The 21,886-nt window shown below is 44.9% G+C and overlaps 1 long non-coding RNA gene across 1 annotated transcript; it reads right to left on the bottom strand.

Moving 5' to 3' along the window:
* Window positions 1-2,210: 2,210 nt before the first annotated feature.
* Window positions 2,211-3,600, bottom strand: LOC112445876 (uncharacterized). Its single transcript, XR_003033882.2, has 2 exons — window positions 3,428-3,600; window positions 2,211-2,698 (listed from the first exon to the last, which is right to left on the bottom strand). It is a non-coding gene; the product is annotated as an uncharacterized lncRNA (long non-coding RNA).
* Between the last annotated feature and the right edge of the window lie 18,286 nt (window positions 3,601-21,886).

Below are 21,886 nucleotides of genomic sequence, written 5' to 3' on the forward strand. Positions count from 1 at the left end.
TGAAAGGGCAAAGCAGGGAGGAAGCTGCATTTGGAAAGGGCTACCTAACCTAGGGCCGACTTGCCTGCAGGGAACTCCAGGCAAGGGTTAGCAAACAGACTAGGGAGGAAGGAGGAAGAAGATAGGTCAGGGCTGGGGAAATGGCAGTGGCTGAGCAGTGAACGGGTCCAGCTAACTTGGCTGCAGCAGGTGCTGGTGGAAAAGGTCACCGAGGTTCAAGGCACTGATGACCAAATCAGGTTTGGGCCAGTTCCATGGTTCTGTGCCATCAGCCCATTCACAGGAGGACAAGAATCACAGCTGAGGATAAATGGAACATGACCCAGCCCCCAAAGGGAAGGTTTTGGAAAGAACTGGTTGACAGTCTCGGACCAGTAGGCTGGTGTTCAGAGAAGGAGTCTAGTCACAAAGAGAAACTAAGGCAGAAGCAGATATACCGTGTCTGAGGCAGGCAGCACCAGCGTGTGATTCCAGACCTCGTGGCTGCCAACAAGGCTTCCAAGCCTGGAAGAGCTCAGGAAGAATGTAGGACCTTCCTGTAGGTGGTAGTCACTCCCTGCTGTTGGGATAGCTAGACAAAGGCCAAGCCTGACCTGGGTCTTCAAAGCCGCTCAGGCTTTGAGCTGGCAAAAACCACACTTATTCACTTAAGCACTGAGCACAGCTAAATGCCAGGGCGCTGGTCTCTGGGGACGCTGTGGTGAGGAACACAAGTGCTTTCCTTGCTCCCATGTACTCTGCAATCTTGAGCAAAGTCAGACAGGAGAGCATGGATGGATACCGGAAGTAAGTTTGACTTGTCAGGAGACAAAGATCCTGAAGCCCTTTGAAGGCAAGGCTATAGGGCCTGAAATTGACGAGCCAGGGTTACCTCCTCCACAAACTGTCCCAGACCACCTTCTTCAGACAAGTCTGCTGGTAGGGATGGGCTCCTCTTCTAGGTTGGAGGTGGGAGTCGTATAGTTTTCTATCTTATTTCTATATCCTCTCTGAGACTGTCAGCATCTTGAGGGGAAGGAACCACACTTTCTTGTCGCTAGATCACCCATGTCGCACAGCTTGTGGGATCTTAGTTGCCCGACCAGAGATCAAACCTGGGCCCACAGCAGTGAAAGCTTGAAACCCTAACCAGTGGACCACCACGGAATTCCTTAGCTTGTCTTCTTTTTAAACCAGAAGCTCTAGAAAGTTAAACATCCTTGCTTTCTGATTTAGGCAGTTCTCCCCAAGGCTTGCTTAGCACCGGAAATGTTGCCTGAATGATCTTGGGAGTAGAACTTGATCTTCAGTGTCCTAATTCTGCCTTCAGTCTCACAGTTTGTGGGAGTGGGTGTTGAATCCCATCCCCTTCAGATCCACTTCTCTTTCTTCCAAGTTATTGAACAAAGGCATTTCTCCACTCCTGGCCCACAAAGGATAACCATCTATTAAAACTTAACTAATCTTAAGTCTCTAGCAATTGAGAGTAATCATGAAGTCATAATGCATTGTGCCAGGCACTACACTGAGTTCTCTGTGAATACATGAATGTGCTCCATCCTTTTGACTCAGTCATTGCCCCTATCCCCGGATGAGAAGGGGAGCCACAGAGAGAGCAGCAAGATGGATCAGGCACCTGCCCCCGGCTACCAGTTACCCTGAACTGTAGCTGCTTCTCCCAGGAAAAGGATCAGGAGGGAACCAGCAAACAACTGGAAATGGGCTTGTTAGAAGTGAGGTAAAGTCGCTCAGTTGTGTCCGACTCTTTGTGATCCTGTGGACTGTAGCTTACCAGGCTCCTCCGTCCATGGGATTCTCCAGGCAAGAATACTGGAGTGGGTTGCCATTTCAAATTCTGCCACACACTAGAATCCTAATGCCCAGGATGCACAAGACCAATTAAAGCAGACTTTCTGGGCGTAGGACCCTGGCATCTATAGCTTTTTAACTTCCCAGGTGATTCTCATAAGCACCCAAGTTTGAGAATGATTGCTTTCTGCTCTTCCTGCTAAATTGCTGACCATGGCCCAGGAGCATCAGCTTCACCTGGGAGCCCTACCCTAGCCCTGTTGAAGCCAAATCTGTATTTCAATAGATGTCCCAGGTGATTCATTTGCATTAAAGTTTGAGAAGCACTGGCTTGGGCTTAGGTAGCGAACTCTTATTAATCTACTTGGCTTCTGTTATCAGCGTTAAGTCCTTAATAAGCAGATCTCAAAATTCCATCGAAAAGCTCTGAATCAATCTGATTTATTGACTCAAAAAATGACCTCAGAGAAAACTATGCCCTTTTACTTCCCACTGCGTGGGGAACTGGGGAAGAAAAGTTCAATTGCTAGTTATGTCCAACAGAACCTAGGTCAAGTCCATTCCAGAACTGGCAGAAGAATCACTCCTGGCTGTCTTCCTCTTTCTGAGATAGACTCAGGGCACAGGTAGGTGATGACCACACCTGGGCTGCCAAGGTGACTGATAAGATCCTCCAGCCAGCGGTGTCCACGCTTTGATGGCTTCAGCTATTTTCCCATGGTGTATACGTGTCATAGCTCCACAAATGATACCAACAATCCTTTGTCCCAGCAGAGGTCTTATTTGTCATCAGCTTTCTGATTTCAACTAGAAACACTGTCCATTTTTTTAGTTGTTTCTTTGCCATTACTTTAGAATGCTGTTTGCTTCACCTCATCTCTGCCAAGTCCTTGAAGCTGCTTCACAAAGTCTGTAAGAATACGATTTTCGCAGGTAGTTTGAAAACAATCATACATAACAATCATATAATTTCAGCCTTAAACCTGAGACCACTGTCAGAGCAATTAGGCTCATCTTTGTAAGTCAATCAGAGGAGGAGGAGAAAGTCTCAGAGAGGCATGACTGTGTGGGGCAGCACATGGTTTAGAAGGATTTGAGGGCAGATGTATGACCTTGGGAAATTACTTAGGCTCTCTGAACCCATTTTCACACCTCTGAAGTGGAGAAAGTTATTTCTTTTTTGTTTTGTTTTTTTAAGAAAGTTATTTCTATTTCACAGGATTGTCGTGCAGATAACTGAGCTGCGGACACACACTGACTAACAGTAACGGAGTAATAGTTACCTTTGTTGGCTTAGTTGCTAAGTTGTGTTGCAACCCCATGGACTGTAGCCCTCCAGGCTCCTCAGTCCTCATGGGATTCCCCAGACAGGAGTGATGAAGTGGGCTGCCATTTCCTCCTCTAGGGGCATCTTTCCGACTCAGGGATTGAACCCGAGTCTCCTGCATTGGCAGGCAAATTCTTTACCCCTGAGCCACCAGGGAAGCTCAGCAGTTATCTAGGGCTGCATTAACCACTTATTTCAGACCTTAGCAACTCAAAACAATAAAATTATCTCAGTTTCTGTGGGTCAGGGAGCCATTTAGCTGAGTGGCTTACACTGAGGGTCTCTCTCGAGGTTGCTTGGGGCTGTGAGTACCTGAAGGTTTGAATGGGGCCAGAGGGTCTGCTCCCAAGATGACTCCACTCACTCACAGGCCTGTTGGCAGGAGGGCTTAGTTCCTTGCCTCAGCCCTCTCTCAACAGGGCTGCCTCCCCCAGACTGAGTGATCTAAGAGAGAGGTGGAAGCCACATGCCTTTGTGACCTAGCCACAGAAGTCCCACACCATCACTTCTGTGTTCTATTGGTCACATGGATCAGCTCCAGTACAGTGTGGGAGGGGAAGGGTGAGCCGCCAGGGAAGCCCCACGCCGCATCTTTAATGTTAGTTTCTTCCTCCTCTTGATATGGCAACCAATTTCCCTCCTTCCTCCTCTTGATATGGCAACCAAAATCCCCAAATATTCTGAGAAGGAAGATTCTTGAGGTGATTCACTTTTGTTCTCACTCCAAATTACTTTAAGTCGGAAGCTTCTCTCCTCACATCAGGCCTTACATCTGATCAGGGATCCAGACAGTTATGACTCAGAAATTTGGTACTAGACTCAGAATTTATCCCAGTTCATCTGATGAACATGGAGATTGACTGGGATGCTCCTTGTTTTACTATTCTCTGGTCCTTGTCCACTTTCCCCTTGAAAGAATGCACTCTATACATTTTGTTATATCTTCAACATGTCAGGCTCAAGCATTATCAAATATGCTGGCCGAAATTTCCCTCCTTTTCCTGGAATATCTGCCCTTGAATACAAAGGGTTTACTTTTGGATCCCTGACAATATGGCTGTATAAATGTGACCCCACCATTATACAAACGAATTCCCATTTGAAAGGAAATGGCTAATTAATACCAAGTTTTTAAACACTAGCAATGGGGAAGCATCAAGAAATAGAGAGGGGCCAGTCCTTTCTGTCTGCTTCTCTGGCTGATCCTCCTTGGTGGCCAATGATTTGGCATTTTTTAGCCTGTGGTAAACAATAATGATAAATAGAAAGATCTCCAGGGTATCGTCATAGCAGATTCTGTGCTACAGCCTTAAACACAACTCATGCAAGTGTCAAATGAACTGATGTATGGATGCATAGATGAATAGATGGATGCATTCTTCAGATGTAATATAACTATGGGTATCTGACCACCATACCAAAGGGTAGTGCCCCAAGTGAGGGGACCATTCCCATTGGTCAGGCCTCCACTCTGCTGGTGGCACCCACACTGTACTGGTCATTAGAGATAGCACCCAGTCTGGAAGAACGTGGTACCATGTTGCAAACTAGGTTACAGAGGAGTGTTTAGAACCCAAATGATATGCGCTTGCTCATAGGACTGGCTGGATTGACTGGGAATCTGGAAGGAGCAGGACTTGATAGACTCCGAGCTGCAAAAAGATGGATCTTAGAGCCAGTATCCGAAGTCAAAGTAGAGCGAGGTAGAGGATGGGTGAATATAGCTCTGGAGTCAACCGGGAGGTGAAAGCTGGGAGCAACAAAGGAGTGCAAGGCAGGGGGAGACCAGGGGCGAGGGGTGAGTGTACAGAGGCGCACTGAAGTTGAGGGGAGTGGAAACGGAGCAGGAGGAAGGAATGTTTATCAGTGAAGTTCAGCTGGAAGTGATGGAAAGCCCAAAACAATGGAGTTAAACTTCATTCTGTATTAAGTAACAAAGTGTGGAAGTGAGGCATCCTTAGCAGGTACAGCAATTTCGGGATGATCAAGGATCCAGATTTCTTCAATCTTGTTACTTCATCATCCTCAACACGTAGCTTCCACCTCATGGACAGAGATGGCAGCTTAGATTCCAGCCTTTACATCCACACTCCAGTCAGTAATTTGGAGAGAGAAGCAAAATGAGCACTGTCTCCCTTAAGGCAGGGTTTCTCAGTCTTGGTACTATTGGCATTTGGGGTCAGATTGTCATAGGGCCTGTCCTGCTTAGCAGCATCCCTGGCATCTACCACCAGATGCCAGTGTAACTTCCTTCTTCTCAAGTGTGACAGAAAAAATGTCCCCTGACATTGCCCAGTGTCCCCAGGGAAGCAAAATCTATCCAGCTAGAGAACCACTGCTTGTAATTGACTTCTTGAGGCTGCACCTCATCCCTCGGCCACTGATCAGAACCTAGTCACAGAGGCTACTCTTAGCCACCAGGAGCTGGGGAATGTAATCTTTATTCCAGCCAGTCATGTGCCAGCTAAAACCCGGGAGTTTTATTGCTAGAAAGAAAGAAAAGGTATAGGGAGATTACGCAAGTGCAAGGGCTCAGCCAAACTTTGGGCTGCTTCATTCCAGATCCCAGCTCCTAGCTACTGGTTAGCTGAAAGGAGAAGGATTTGTGGTCCCAGTGACATCTTGGATTGGAACTTTCCTCCTAAAGGCTGAGCCTTCAGCTGAGAAAGGCAGACACTGGGTTCTCACTCTGCCTTTCAGCGTGGCACCTGAACTCAGGTTTATGAGTATGTTACAAGGCACACAACTTTGAGTTGCCCTTCACTGTGGAGACCTGTGTTTTGCTTCAGTTCCCATGAGACAGCCCTAATCGAGTTTCCTCCCCACTCCTCTCCTACTTTCCTTCTCTCTCTTCCTCCTTTCTTCCCTTAGGTGTTCTTACAAGAGGACTGGACATAGAATCAGGAGCCCTGAGATCTAGCTTCCTCCTGCCACTGACTTAGGGTGAGGCACTCAATTTGTCTGGTGTCAGTGTCTGTAAAACTAGGAACTGACCAGATGGTTGCTGGAGTCCCCCCTCACTCTGAACGTGCAGGCTCTCCAGAGTCCACAAGACTGTAGGGGGAAGCGGAGACTCCCTGTCCCTGAATGGCACAAACTCAGCCCCTGGCAGGGTCTGTATCTGCCAGGCTCCCCCACCATGTGAAGTCCCAGCCTGGAAGATGTCACCAGTCCCTCCCACAGGCTCCAGATAGACCTGGGTGGAGGGTGGGGCAGGCTGAGTTCTGAAGGCCGGGGCCGGGCTGCCCTGGATGGGTGCTCTGCAAGCTGATGTATGCCCAGGGCAGTCACCAGCTACAGCCCTGGAAATGAGACTGGCTCTGAGGTTGACTTGGGGACATAGGTGTGTCACTCAGTGATTTTCTCTGGTGTTATTGAGTGGGGTTTCCTGTGTACTGGCTCCCTAACTTGACCCTGGGTGTTGAGAGAATGTTGTCCACTTAATGTCACCCAGGGAATTCACCCCAGAGCTGACTGACCCGCTGAGGATTCTCGGTCTGTGCTTCTGAGCTTTGATGGACGGCCTGAGAGCTGAGGAAGGGGATGGCCTGGAACAAAAGCCAGGCGTGCCGCTTGCAGCCAAGCCTGACAAAGCTCTGTCTCTCACAGACCCTTCCTCAGGACGGCAGAGCCCTCCCGGGGAGAAGGCTGCCCCTCAGGCCACCGGGGCATGCAGAACCCAGGGCCCAGAAGGAAACTTTCAATCAGATTAAGTGCCTTTTTTGATGAGACAGAAGGAATGAGGAGGAGGAGAGGCCCTGCCAGGCAGCTCTGGACTTAAAGAGGGCACGAAAGAATGTCATCTGAGGAATGGGGAGAGAGGACAAAGAGCTTAGTGTGACAGGAAGCCTGGGAGGAATAAAGCCAGCAAAGGGAGCCAGAGGGAGAGAGGGCCACAAAGAAAGGAGGAGGAGGCCGCCAGGCGGATGCAGGAACACAAAGAGGAGGGGCATGGTGTCTCTAAGTGCCTGGGCCAGAGCGAGGGAGCCCCGACGGGAGGGAAAGCTGCACGGTCAGTGTGTCTCTACACCCAGAGTCATCTGAGAGGCCAGCCCAGCCCAACCCTCTGGGATGGATCTGATGGATTGGAGGAAAAGACGGGCCCCTTTGTTGAGGCAGTCAGGCCCTGCCCACAGCCAGCCATGGGGCGCCCTGCTTCTGACCCCGACCTTTGAGCACAGCTGCCACATGTCACTTTACGGACCAGCACTAGGAGTTCTGAGGGCAAAGGTGGAAGGAAGTCATTTCTGTCTTTGAACGCAGGATGACAGATGTGACATGGAACTTATGGATGACTGTCCATCTTGAACTAGGAAGGAGCCCAGACAGGGAAGCAAAACAGAAGGAGTGGAAACGCTACAAAACCTAATGGTTGAGGGCACAGGCTTTAGAGTCAGCAGGATTTCAGATTTCACTTTTGCCTCTTCTGAGTCACGTGAAAGACCAAGCCATGCAACATTTCTTGAGCCTTGTTTCCTGCACTCTAATAAAAAAGCAATGACAACAACAAAAACATTTCATTAGGTACTGTGAAGTTAATCTAATGAGAAATAACATACGTAACGCACTGAGCACTGTGCTCAGTAAGGGGTAACTTTCAAAAGCCATGGACTAGATCCACTAAGAAGGCTTGGTTCTCAGCCCCAAGAACCAGAAAGCAAGCCCAGACCATATTCCACACTGGCCTTCCCGTGTGTGACTGACCCCTGCTTTGACGCCCTGGCACTCATTCCTTCCATCACATATGCAAGTACATACTTGTATATAAGGCTAAATAAAACTCCTGCAGAAACAGGACAGGAAGCTGGAAAGATATCATAAAGTCTCTTTATGTAACAGGAATTCCTGTTCCCAGGATAGTGTTGGTTTAACAGGATGTAGAGGGACCAGGGAAACAGATGGCTGGGAAGTGAATGTTATGGAACAATACAGGAAGGTATTGCCTTCCTAGGCTCAGGACAGACAAACTAGTTCTATTATTATAGCTGCTGCTTCTGTGCTGCCGCAGCTTTTTTTCCCCTTTATGCAGTGTTTGCTTGCCTGCCCCTGAAGGCAGTTTTAGGACTTCAGCAAAATACAAGTTAGTACCTGTTTTAATAATGATAGCTAAGATAGTTTAGGGATTTTGTTTTGTTCTGTCTTCATTTTTGGAGTTGCAGTCCTTAATATTTCAGCCTTAGCTACAATGGTGGTTTTGACTTCGTCAATCAAGAACTCAGTGGGCAACAGCTTAAATGCCTTCAATATTACCATCAATTGCTTGATTTTTAAATAGAGTTTTAATTTCTAAAGTATTTTATTAACTATTCACCAATTAAAGCAAAGCTAGAAATTGCAGCTTCATTTCAAAAGTATTGCTTGGGGATAAGGTCATGAGAAAACATGAGCTACCCTTCTGTCAATTTGCTACAACAATAAACCAGGTCACGGTGAGCCTCCACTGCAGCTCATGTTTTAATGTGCCTACTCAGTGCCAGGTGTGGCACTAGGTTCTGTGTGTAAAGTGGTGAACAAGACCTCATAGTCTTCACCCTCATGGAATTTTCTAGTAAACTTTTCCAAAGCGCATTCAGCCCTTTGCAGAGCAGGCTGACCTAATTTTTCACCCACTTGTTCTTTGAGAAGCTGTGATGAATTTGTGAATGCTCCATTCACATTCTTCCCTAGCATCCTTTGTGTCTGGAATGCACACATAAATGAAGACGCAGGGCAGGTGTGAATCAGACCATTGTAAACCCAGCTCAGACCCCGATCTTGCGGCTTAATCTGCACTCTGTTCTAACCCGCTGCTATCCAGGTGGAGTGCGTACATGCATGCTCAGTCATGTTTGACTCTTGGCAACCCCATGGACTGTAGCCCTCCAGGCTCCTTTGTCCATGCATTTTTCCAGGCAAGAATACTGGAGTGGGTTGCCATTTCCTACTCCAGGGGATATTCCTGACCCAGGGGTCGAAACCGCATCTTTTGCATTGGCAGGCAGAATATTTTTTTTTTTTGACCACTGATCCACCTGGGAAGCCTAACCAGCTGGAGACAAGCTCCCTAATAAACCACTGTAAAATTACATTCTGAAGTGACTCCTTATTCATGTTTCTGGCCGAACATGTTTCCCATATATCTGTTGGTGTACAGGGCTTCTCTGCACAAATGGTGCATGGCTCTTCCCATGTTTTATTTCATTTTCCATTCAAAAGAAGCCTGTGAGGCAGATGAGTCAGCCAATGATATCTTTCACGTGGTGAGGAGTGACTTCTCCAGTCTTGTAGATGAAGGGAAGCTGGGCAGTCTTGTTGGTCACTCCAGGCCAGGGCTGCCCACCGACCTCACAGACTAATCTGGGCACTAGCTTTACAAAGTCAAGTGCACTTGTACATCAGTATGTACTGAGCCCCTGTTTGTGTGATGCTCCTTTCTCTGAGCCAGCACAGAACTCCATTTGCTGAGTCATCAATTCTCAAGAATCCCAAGCTTCCCCAAACATGAGGACCCCACGGATGCTCCAGAGAATGGCTCCAGTTCACTACTTACAGATGTCTCTGCTCCAAGAGTAAATCCCAGTAAGAAAAGAAGCAGCTAGTTAATTTCATGCTGAGAAATATTTCTTTCCTCTCCTTGATCTATTTATTTCTCATGATTCTTCTGCTCTGAGCTTCTCCTTTGGGCCTACAAAATGAATCTCCCTGGTGTTCTGGGAGAGCACTCAAAACTATAAAGCCATAAAGAGGAGGCTCTGGGCCATGTGAGGGGCACTAAGAGTGGATGAGTCACGTGGGATGGGAAAAGCCTGCCTGGGAAGGCACAGGAATCTCATTTAGGATATAATTGCTGCTCTGCTTGTTTCCATCACTCAAAAAACCATAAGCTCTGTGAGGCAAGCATGCATCCTGCTCTCCATGTAGGACCAAGGCAGAGCCTGGCATATAGTTGGTGCTCAATACTTACTGAAAGGAGGAAAGAAGGTAGGTAGGTAGGAAGAAATGTGTATGGGGGCACCGAAACATCTCAGAAGGATGCAAAGAAAATGTGGAGAGTTAAGGTCTGGGTAAGAACAGAGTTTGCATAATTCTGGCTTTAGCCCCTACACCTAAATGTGCTGAAAACACAGGTGTTCCTGGTTTGGTGGGGGTGAGAGGATGCCAGCTGAAGGGGAGGGCTCAGTCCCACCAGCCTGGGAGCAGCAGTGTGGCAGCAACCCCAGCGGGTGTGGGGGTAATGGCTGGTGCACAGGCCAGTGGGGACCCCAGATGGACCACCAGGGCAGAAACACAGAGGGCCAGACCTCCCTGTGTTCCTTCACAGCACGACTCATGGATACCTGTTGTTCGTGGAAGCCTCAGGTAAGGCAGCAGCTCTGTCGCAGCAGCCACAGAGGTAGGATCCACTAGGGGCTTTTCAGGCTGTGGACGCGAGTCATGAAGGGCAGCTTTGGCACTCGGACCTCCGGGATGGGTTTGTGCAAAAGTCATAGCAATTGGTTACAGACAGTTTAAAACACGGCATGACCACATTTGTAGGACCCTTTCACATTCAACCGCCCTGTAAAAGAAGCAGGGCAGAAACTGTCACCTTCTTTTTATAGATGAGAAAATCGAGGTTTAATAAGGCTGAATAACTTTCCCAAGGTCTCACAACCAATAAGGGGTCAAGGTCTGCACTTCAAGGTTTCTGGTCCCTTGTCAATTATATCCGCCGAAGCAGGCAGCGGCAATGTTAAAAATGACCAGCAGAGGGCAGCCTTCACACAGGCTGACTACGCCTCTATGGAGCTCAAAGCTACCATCGCTACTGGGACAGACCCCCATCATGGACCCCGGAAAATACACTGAGGATACAACGTCATGTCCTGTGATTTTCCTACCCCCGAAGCTTATCTAAATGTAAACATGAAACACCAGGTACTTAAATTCAGGGACAGACTACAGAGTAACTGGTGCTCATATATCAACTCTTTGTGACCCCATGGAGTGCAGCCCTTCAGGCTCCTCTGTCTATGAATTTTCCAGACAAGAATACTGGAGTGGGTTGCCATTTCCTCCTCCAGGGGAATCTTCCTGACCTAGGGATGGAACACACTTCTCCTGCATCTCCTGCATTGGCAGATGGATTCTTACCACTGAGTCACCTGGGAAGCCCCAAATAACTGGCCAGTGACCTTGAAAAATGTCAAGGTCATTTGACATTGAATATCCTTTTTCTTAGAAATATTTAAGGGTAAAAACACAATGTTTTGAACTTGCTTTTAAATAGTTAAGAAAAAACAGTAACGATAAAAGAAATGAGCAAAATGTGAAGTGAATCTGGGTAAAAGGTATATGGAATTTTGTTTCTTTGGCTGTGCTGGGTCTTCGTTGCTGCATGGGCCTTCCTCTAGTCCTGGAGAGCGGGAGCTACTCTTCATGGAGGTGCTCGGGCTTCTCATTGCAGTGGCTCCTCTTGTTTCAGGGCACAGGCTCTAGGGCGCTAGTGCTTCAGTAGTCGTGGTGCCTGGGTTTAGTTGCCCCTCAGCATGTGGGATCCTCCCAGACTAAGGATCGAACCCATGTCCCCTGCATCAGCAGGCAGATTCTTAACCACTGGACCACCAGGGAAGTCCTGGAATTTCTTTGTACTAAACTTTAAAATTGTATCCACATAAAAACAACAAAAAAGGCTCCTAGTTCTCCAGGATCTGGGGCTTGCGGTAGCCACACCTGATTCTGGGCAGGGAGAGAGCTCCCTCGTTGGGGTTAGGGGTGGGATAATGAGGCCTTTTCTCAGTGAAAGTGGCTTTAGCTGTGAAGCCCTGACTGCCTTTGGCTGGCCGGAGTAGCTGCACACAAAGCTTACCTGATAATAGAATTGCCTGACCTAGAAGATGGCCTTTGCAGCCCGTGTTTTGAGAAGACAGGCTGTAATTCACACCTATGCAGGGGGCAAGAACAGTGGACCCAGCTGAACGCAGAATGGAGCTTGCAGGCTCCACATCTCAGTAGAGGCTGGGGACATAGGGAGCGTTCAGAGCCTGTGAAATACAGAAAAGGAGTGTAATGTGGGGTGGATGCAACTGTCACCTAGACCCTTGCTGAGAAGATCCTTCTAGTGGGTAAGACTGCTAGGATCTGAATGAGCAGGGGAAAGTATTGACAATAAAAAGATACCATGAGGGGCAGCCGGATAAAGGGCATCGCGTAGAAAGGGCCCATGGGAATGAGGGAGAGTAGACCATTTCCCTCGGAACCATCTCGAGGGCTCCCTCCCCCACCCAGCCCAGAATTCAGATTCATTTAGGCCTGGAATGGGCACTGAGAATTTACTTTGCTAACAGCCCAGCCAAGTGCTGCCAGGATTACATTTTGAGTGGCAGTGATGCAGCAGGTAATGTGGCCTGCCCACATTAGAGGAGTCACAGCTGTGAGGGACACCGGAGAGCCTCAAGCAAAGTGTTCTAAGAGGTCCAAAGCGCCTGGGTCACCTCTGCCCAGGCAGTAGGGACTAGGGACAGATGGTGTCATGGATGAAATGCCACAGAGACTGGGTTTCAGAGGAGATGGGGTGGAGGAGGGCCTTCTACGGGGAAAGAACCGCACAGGAGCAAAGCCCAGTCTTGTCCAGTTTATCACTGAGGTTCCCTGGAGAATAAAGGGCCTGAAGGCAGTGGGAGGAGAGGAGGCTAAGAGACAGGGTCAGGAAATTGAAGTATGGAGCCATGCAGAGCCTCTGATGGGAGGCAGGGATTCCAAAAGATTGACTGGGCAGAGATATGGAGGGTGGCTAGCGGGGAGGCTAGAGGCAGGGAAACCAGATAGGAGGTCCAGCTATAGGCTCCAAGAGAGATAAGGGCCTGAGGTAAGGGCACAGTAATGAGTGTGGAAAGCAAGGAGGTTTACACATTACAGCTGAGTTGGAGTGTTGAGTTACACAAAGAACTCTTAAGCTTTTGTTCTCTTAAGCTTTTGGCCTAGAGTTACCACTGAAATGGATTTGAAGCATTCAAGATTACAAAGTTTTTTGTTTTTGTTTTTAAATCAATCTACTAAATATATTTGAAGACATGGAGAATTAAAAGTCAAGTGTTAACTTCCATGTGAACATCTTCAAGAGTCTTCCGGGAAAGAAGTGGGCAGATGGAGACAGTGATGTGCTGGTAAATATTTAATAACAAGCTGGGAGTGGAGGAGAGCCATGATTGGTGACATTTGTCCATTTCCAGGCTTTAAAATCCTCCCACAATGACTGATTTCAAGCTACCAGTATGACGTCAACCAGCTTGCACAATTCCAAAAAATACAATTGACCCTGGGAGGTGGTGTGAGCTGGCTCCAGCACGCTCCTGAATGGAGGCCCAGTGCCAGTAAATGGATGGAGCCACCAAGGCAAGAAGTGGGTAGTCACCCCTCAGCACTGGGCCAAGGTCCCAGCGAGCAGCCCAGGGTGCTGATGGCTTTGAGTAGCTAGCATGTAACACTTCTCAGAGTGGTAAGTGGAGAGCTGGGGCTTGTTCCAGGGCCCCCAGTGCCAAGACGATCATTTCACATGATACAGGAGAAGTGTCAAGGAAAGAGTCTTATACTAAGAGGAAGGAGAGCCAGTTTCGAGTCCCCTACTCAGCTCCGCTACTGTCTGTGCTTAACTGTACCAAGCCTCAGTCCCTTGTCTTTAAAATGAGGATAGTATTGACCAAGTCACCAGCAGAATGCACAGCCCAGAAGCATTCAACACTCGCCAGAGCTTCTCCCCTCCCTCCCCTCCTCCTGTTTCCCACCCTGAAGCATTCTGAACGTCTCCCCTCCTCGCCTAGGGTTTACGCTGGCCCAGGCCCTGCATCTGCCCGGTAGGACCCATCCTCCTTCCCTCAGGATTGTCGCCACACTCAGGGTGGAGCCCGGGAGTGGGTTCGTCTGTCAGGTGCAGAGAGAGAGGGGAAGGGAAGCTGCCTGTGATCCCCTGGGTTTCCTCCACCCTGCTATGGATGCACCACCTTGTCCTTGGAGTCCAGTATTTTTTTTTTAAATGTCTGGTTGTGCTGGGTCTTCACTGCTGCAAGGACCTTCTCTAGTGGTGGTGAGTGGGGACTACTCTTCATTGCCGTGCTGGGGCTTCTCACTGTGGTGGCTTCTCTTGTTGCAGAGCACAGACTCTAGGCGGTCAGACTTGAGTAGTTGCAGCCTGGGGGCTCAGCAGTTGGGCTTCGCAGGCTGGAGAGTGCTGGCTCAGTAGCTGTGGCGCATAGGCTTAGCTGTTCTGCAGCATGTGGAATCTTTCTGGACCAGGGATCCAAGCCCTGTCTCCTGCATTAGCAGGCAGATCCTTTTCCACTGTTCCACCAGGGAAGTGAAGCATTTTTCTGATAATTTTTTCCTTTGACTTGAAATTGAGATTCTGTTACCTATAACCCAAAGACCTAAGATGCCCTAATGATCTTTCTTTTAAAAAATCTTGTAGAGCTAAAAGACTGGGAATCAAATCTGGATTGTGACCTTGGGCAAGTCTAAGGGTCTTAACCTCCTAGGTCTCAGCTTCAGATAGTTTGCCTGTGCGCCAAGAGAAACTTAAAGGGTTATTCTTTAAAAGTTATTTTTAAAAATTATGAGTAAAAAACTAATTAGTATAGAAGATATAGATATGTGTAAATTATAAAGAGGAAAATGAAGCAATCTACTATCCAAAGACTCAGAGATGATTTCTGACACCAGTTTATATCCCTCAACTTTTTCAAGGAATGATGTTCTACATGGTCTTATAAACTACTTACTTCAGAAATTCATCATTAAAGATTTTAATTAGTAATATATTCAAATGTTTACCATCAAATACTACTGGAGACCTTATAATGAAATAAGTCACCTGCTCCACCCCTCCCCATCCATGGTTCTGCTCCCCTGAGACAAATTCTAAGCCTTTCTACTTAGAATTCATTTGGAGGTTACCACCGTATTTCTAAATAAGATGCTATTTATTGGTTTAACTTCGTGCTTTCTATTGACTTCCTTATGTAATAGATGAGGCATCAGTTTATTTCTACCCTGTTCCTATCCCCCCCTCCAACTCTTCTAAATATATTTAAATGACTATTTTCAGAGTTAAACCCTGGTCTCTTCTTCAACTTCAAAGAACACAATTAAGCGCCATTTCCTGCTCCATCAGTTGCAGACAGTATCTCTTTACTCCTCACTTTGTAAGGGAATGACACCACTCCCCCCTTCCCTCCTTGCTCCTCCCTGCCATCAGCCTGTTCCATACTTTTACGATTTGTTCTGACAGCTGTTCTTGTTTGTTTGTCTAAGGTTGATTCTAAGAGTAGAAGGCCAGAAAGTAGTGTTTCTTTTATTCTGGTGATGTAAACATAGCTCACAGCCGATGAAAGTAGTGAACTAGGACCCCGTTTCTTTCTTTATGGGACCAGTGTCCTATTCAACAGAGAATGTTGCTGAAGTAAATTTATCCTCTTTTCTTTACATCCCACCAATTTCCTTTATCTTAGCCTCATATCATGTTTTCCAAACTTTTGATCATGCTATTTCTCTAGGGGTTCTATTTCCTTTCCTCCCTAAAAATAAAACAAGAAGCCTCTCCCTGCAGCTTTCTGTAGTTCTGTCTCCCTGCCCTTGATTCCTATGGGTTTGCTGCACACTGTTGCAATTTTCATTCGCTGCTTTCATTGATCAGAGTCCCTCTTTTCAAGACCATGATAGCTTCCTCTTTCTTAGTTTACACTCTCATTTTGCTGGAATGTGTCCTTGAGTTACTCTTCAGGATAAACTATACAGAAGGTAAAATTTATAGAACTTGCCTACTGAAAATGCCTTTATTGTGCTCCACTCGATTAATCAGTTGGCTGTGTACTAAATTCCAGGTCAAACATCACATTCCTCAAAGCAGAATCTGTTTTTATCTCTCTAGAATCTTGTGACCCTTGTATTTATCTTTTTTTTTAAATTAATTTTAATTGGAGGCTAATCAGAAGGAAAGTTATGACCAACCTAGATAGCATATTCAAAAGCAGAGACATTACTTTGCCAACAAAAGTCCATCTAGTCAAGGCTATGGTTTTTCCAGTGGTCGTGTATGGATGTGAGAGTTGGACTGTGAAGAAAGCTGAGTGCCCAAGAATTGATGCTTTTGAACTGTGGTGTTGGAGAAGACTCTTGAGAGTCCCTTGGACTGCAAGGAGATCCAACCAGTCCATTCTAAGGGAGATCAGTCCTGGGTGTTCATTGGAAGGAATGATGCTAAAGCTGAAACTCCAATACTTTGGCCACCTCATGCAAAGGGTTGACTCATTGGAAAAGACTCTGATGCTGGGAGGGATTGGGGGCAGGAGGAGAAGGGGATGACAGAGGATGAGATGGCTGGATGGCATCACTGACTTGATGGACGTGAGTCTGAGTGAACTCCAGGAGTTGGTGATGGACAGGGAGGGCCTGGCGTGCTGCGATTCATGGGGTCGCAAAGAGTTGGACATGACTGAGTGACTGAACTGAATTGAATCACTTTACAATATTGTGGTGGTTTTGCTATACATTCACATGAATCAGCCATGGGTATACATGTGTTCCCCATCCTGACCCTCCCTCCCTGGTCTTTATCTTATATTGAGAGTTTTCAGAGATCAGGTCCAGGTATGAATCTTTTCTCAATTATTGTGCTGGGCGTCTGTGGATCCTATGAGCAAAGACACATGCCCTTCTTCATTCTGGAAAATTATTTATCATCTTTCTTTTATAACTTCCTTCCTTTTGTTTTAACTTTTTCTTACTGGAATTCCTGTTACTTAGATGTCAAACCTCTAGATCATCCCTTTATGTCTTTTGTACCTTCCATCACGCATTTTTTGTTTTAAAATCTTTTAAAATATTTTTTTAATTATGAAAGTATGATTTAAAAGTTTTAAAATCTTAAAATCTATACTTGGAGATTACAACTTCATCATCTAACCTGACTATGGTTATTATTATTATTTTGGCAAGTAAATTTTAATTTTAAAGAATTTTCCCTTGTTCTGTTTCTTTCTCATAGCACCCTTTTCTTGTTTTTACCACAGTGATATATTTTCCCAGTTGTCACTGAGGTTTTTAAAAAGTTTTTGTTTGTTATGTAATCCTCTCCTGCTCCGTGAATTATCTGTTTCCTCTAGAATCATTTTTGTTTGTTGGTTTATCTTTTTTGTACTTTTTCCTTTTGCCAAATTTCCTTCATATCTGTTTACTCTTGGTTTTTCTTTATTTTATTTTATTTTATTTTTAAACTTTACAAAATTGTATTAGTTTTGCCAAATATCGAAATGAATCCGCTACAGGTATACATGTGTTCCCCATCCTGAACCCTCCTCCCTCCTCCCTCCCCATACCCTCCCTCTGGGTCGTCCCAGTGCACCAGCCCCAAGCATCCAGTATCGTGCATCGAACCTGGACTGGCAACTCCTTTCATACATGATATTATACATGTTTCAATGCCATTCTCCCAAATCTTCCCACCCTCTCCCTCTCCAACAGAGTCCATAAGACTGTTCTATACATCAGTCTCTTTTGCTGTCTTGTACACAGGGTTATTGTTATCATCTGTCTAAATTCCATATATATGCATTAGTATACTGTATTGGTGTTTTTCTTTCTGGCTTACTTCACTCTGTATAATAGGCTCCAGTTTCATCCACCTCATTAGAACTGATTCAAATGTATTCTTTTGAATGGCTGAGTAATACTCCATTGTGTATATGTACCATAGCTTTCTTATCCATTCATCTGCTGATGGACATCTAGGTTGCTTCCATGTCCTGGCTATTATAAACAGTGCTGCAATGAATATTGGGGTACACATGTCTCTTTCCCTTCTGGTTTCCTCAGTGTGTATGCCCAGCAGTGGGATTGCTGGATCATAAGGCAGTTCTATTTCCAGTTTTTTAAGGAATCTCCACACTCTTCTCCATAGTGGCTGTACTAGTTTGCATTCCCACCAACAGTGTAAGAAGGTTCCCTTTTCTCCACACCCTCTCCAGCATTTATTGCTTGTAGACTTTTGGATCGCAGCCATTCTGACTGGCGTGAAATGGTACCTCATAGTGGTTTTGATTTGCATTTCTCTGATAATGAGTGATGTTGAGCATCTTTTCATGTGTTTGTTAGCCATCTGTATGTCTTCTTTGGAGAAATGTCTATTTAGTTCTTTGGCCCATTTTTTGATTGGGTCATTTATTTTTCTGGAGTTGAGCTGTAGGAGTTGCTTGTGTATTTTTGAGATTAGTGGTTTGTCAGTTGCTTCATTTGCTATTATTTTCTCCCATTCTGAAGGCTGCCTTTTCACCTTACTAATAGTTTTCCTTTGTTGTGCAGAAGCTTTTAAGTTTAATTAGGTCCCATTTGTTTATTTTTGCTTTTATTTCCAATATTCTGGGAGGTGGGTCATAGAGGATCCTGCTGTAATGTATATCAGAGAGTGTTTTGCCTATGTTCTCCTCTAGGAGTTTTATAGTTTCTGGTCTTACGTTGAGATCTTTAATCCATTTTGAGTTCATTTTTGTGTATGGTGTTAGAAAGTGGTCTAGTTTCATTCTTTTACAAGTGGTTGACCAGATTTCCCAGCACCACTTGTTAAAGAGATTGTCTTTAATCCATTGTATATTCTTGCCTCCTTTGTCAAAGATAAGGTGTCCATATGTGCGTGGATTTATCTCTGGGCTTTCTATTTTGTTCCATTGATCTATATTTCTGTCTTTGTGCCAGTACCATACTGTCTTGATAACTGTGGCTTTGTAGTAGAGCCTGAAGTCAGGTAGGTTGATTCCTGTGGTTCCATTCTTCTTTCTCAAGATAGCTTTGGCTATTTGAGGTTTTTTGTATTTCCATACAAATTGTGAAATTATTTGTTCTAGCTCTGTGAAGAATACCATTGGTAGCTTGATAGGGATTGCATTAAATCTATAAATTGCTTTGGGTAGTATACTCATTTTCACTATATTGATTCTTCTAATCCATGAACATGGTATATTTCTCCATCTATTAGTGTCCTCTTTGATTTCTTTCACCAGTGTTTTATAGTTTTCTATATATAGGTCTTTAGTTTCTTTAGGTAGATATATTCCTAAGTATTTTATTCTTTCTGTTGCAAAGGTGAATGGAATTGTTTCCTTAATTTCTCTTTCTGTTTTCTCATTATTAGTGTATAGGAATGCAAGGGATTTCTGTGTGTTGATTTTATATCCTGCAACTTTACTATAGTCATTGATTAGTTCTAGTAATTTTCTGGGGGAGTCTTTAGGGTTTTCTATGTAGAGGATCATGTCATCTGCAAATAGTGAGAGTTTTACTTCTTCTTTTCCAATTTGGATTCCTTTTATTTATTTTTCTGCTCTGGTGCTGTGGCCAAAACTATGTTGAATAGTAATGGTGAAAGTGGGCACCCTTGTCTTGTTCCTGACTTTAGAGGAAATGCTTTCAATTTTTCACCATTGAGGATAATGTTTGCTGTGGGTTTGTTAAAGTTGAGGTTGAAGCAACAGGAGGCTGATGGGAAGTTTGCAGAACATGGCAAGAGCCTCTCAGGCTTCTCTCCAGGGAAAGGTGGCAGAAAGCTAGTTTTTTTGTTCTTGTGAAGGATTCCTAAGGACAGGAGTGCACGAGAATCCACTCTGAACTTCCAAGCTCCATATTGGCTAACTGAATTCTCCCCAGGTGGTCTGTACAATTTCTTCAGAAATAAGCCCTCCAATGTTGGACTTAGAGAAAGTGATTGGCACCTGTCTAGTGTCTAATCTGGGCAAACAGAGGTGTTGCATATTAGAACTTCAGCAGTTTCCAGCCTATTTTCCCTTCCTGCTTTCTGAGATGTTTTGCATCTCCATGCTGAGGCATCTCAGGGTCGGGACAGACTGGAGCCTTCATTGCCTGTAGCCTCCTTTACCTGCTGTGTTCCTCAATATTTCCCAGCCCTTTATGTTTCCAAGAAATTTGCGGAAACTTCAGCTGATGGCCCTTTCCTGCTTTCTTCTTTGCTGTCAGTTTATATCATTTTAATCCACTTATTGTTATTTTAATGGCAGTCTCAGAGGATAAATACATTTGCTAAATCCTTTTGTTGTTTAGTCACTGCCCTGTCTGACTCTGCAACCCTATGGACTATAGCCAGGCTCCTCTGTCCATGGGATTTCCCAGGCAAGAATACTGGAGTAGGTCGCCTTTTCCTTCTCTAGAGAAGCCCTGGGAAGCCCATGCTAAGTCCAAACCTGAACTCGGAGCCTGAAATAGCCATTTCAGTAGCTGTATGGTACTCCATAGGGCTTCCCAGGTGGCGCTAGTGGTAAAGAATCTGCCTGCCAATGCAGGAGAAGTAAGAGATGCAGTTTCAATCCCTGGGTCAGGAAGATCCCCTGGAGGAGGGCAACCCTCTCCAATATTCTTGCCTGGAGAATCCCATGGACAGAGGAGCCTGGTGGGCTACAGTCCATAGGATTGCAAAGAATCGGACACGACTGAAATGACTTAGCATGCACGTGATACTCCGTGGCAAGGTTATACCTTAAACTGTAGCAAATGTGTAAACAATTTTGTGATGAAGATCCAGGTAGCTAAATCTTCACATGCAACCATGATTATTTATAATAAATTGTGAGAAGAATTACTGCATCAAAATGAAAGCACCTATATTTTTTAAAAAATAAAATTAAACATACATTTACCTTAGAATCCAACCATTCCAATCCTAGGTATGTACCCAGAAGAAATGAAAACACATTCTCATACAAAGACTTGTTCACAAATGTTCACAACAACTTTATTCTATGCAAGATGACTAAAAACAGAAAACAACCCAGATATCCATCAGCTGCTGAATAGATAAGGAAATTTTTGTATACAACAGGATACCATTCGTAAATGAAAAGCAACAAACTATTGATAAATCATCACCACCTGAATGAATCTAGAAACATGAAGAATCAAAGAAGCTAGATACAAAATAGAGAACAATATACTATTCTTCTAATTTATATGAAATCTGGGGTAGGCAAAAATAATCTGTCATGGTAGAAACCAGATTAGTGGTTGCCTGGGGCAGGGGTGAGGGGACAGGAAATCTTTTTGGGGTGATGTAAATATTCTATATCCTGATTGAGGTGGTGTTTGGAGGGTGTATATTTTTAATCAAAACTCATCATACTAAAGTATATGCTTAAAATAGGTGTGCTTTTGTATGCAGATTATATGTTCATAAAGATGGTTTTCAAAGTAAAAATATTATATGTATTTCTGAATTATCCAGTTTTTTCTCATTATATTCTTAGTATTTCCTATGACACCTTCTTAATATGTTGCCATTACCAAAAATAAAAAGTGAAAAGAAACTTTTTACAGTCATTTAAAAAGGGAAATTTCAGCATAATCTCACACTGCCTTTCACTCCCTCTCCACCCCAAGTTACAACCACAATGACCATTTGAGTGTTTCCAGATTATCTGATAAATATACCAATACAGAGCTACATGAACGCTGTTTACAGAAATAGGATAATACTATATACATATTCTTGAAACTTGTATGTAACATTTTCTAGCTTTTGCCTGATGCAGTGGGCCCAACCGGTTTCTGTTGTAGTGACTAGAAAGTGTCCTGCATATAAACAGGCCTTTACATGTTAGGTTCTTTGTCTTCATTTGCTGGTGAACATTTCCTCTTACTTCAAGAGAAAATATTTTACCAACATTTTCAGTTCGTTTCTTTTTCTTTTTTCTTTTGATTTTACTAAAATCACATTTTCCCACTAACTTTTAACTTAAATTCCTGTGGCCTAAATTCTTTCTA

Source organism: Bos taurus, chromosome 3, assembly GCF_002263795.3.
Source record: "Bos taurus isolate L1 Dominette 01449 registration number 42190680 breed Hereford chromosome 3, ARS-UCD2.0, whole genome shotgun sequence".
In the NCBI taxonomy this organism is placed as follows: Eukaryota; Metazoa; Chordata; class Mammalia; order Artiodactyla; family Bovidae; genus Bos; species Bos taurus.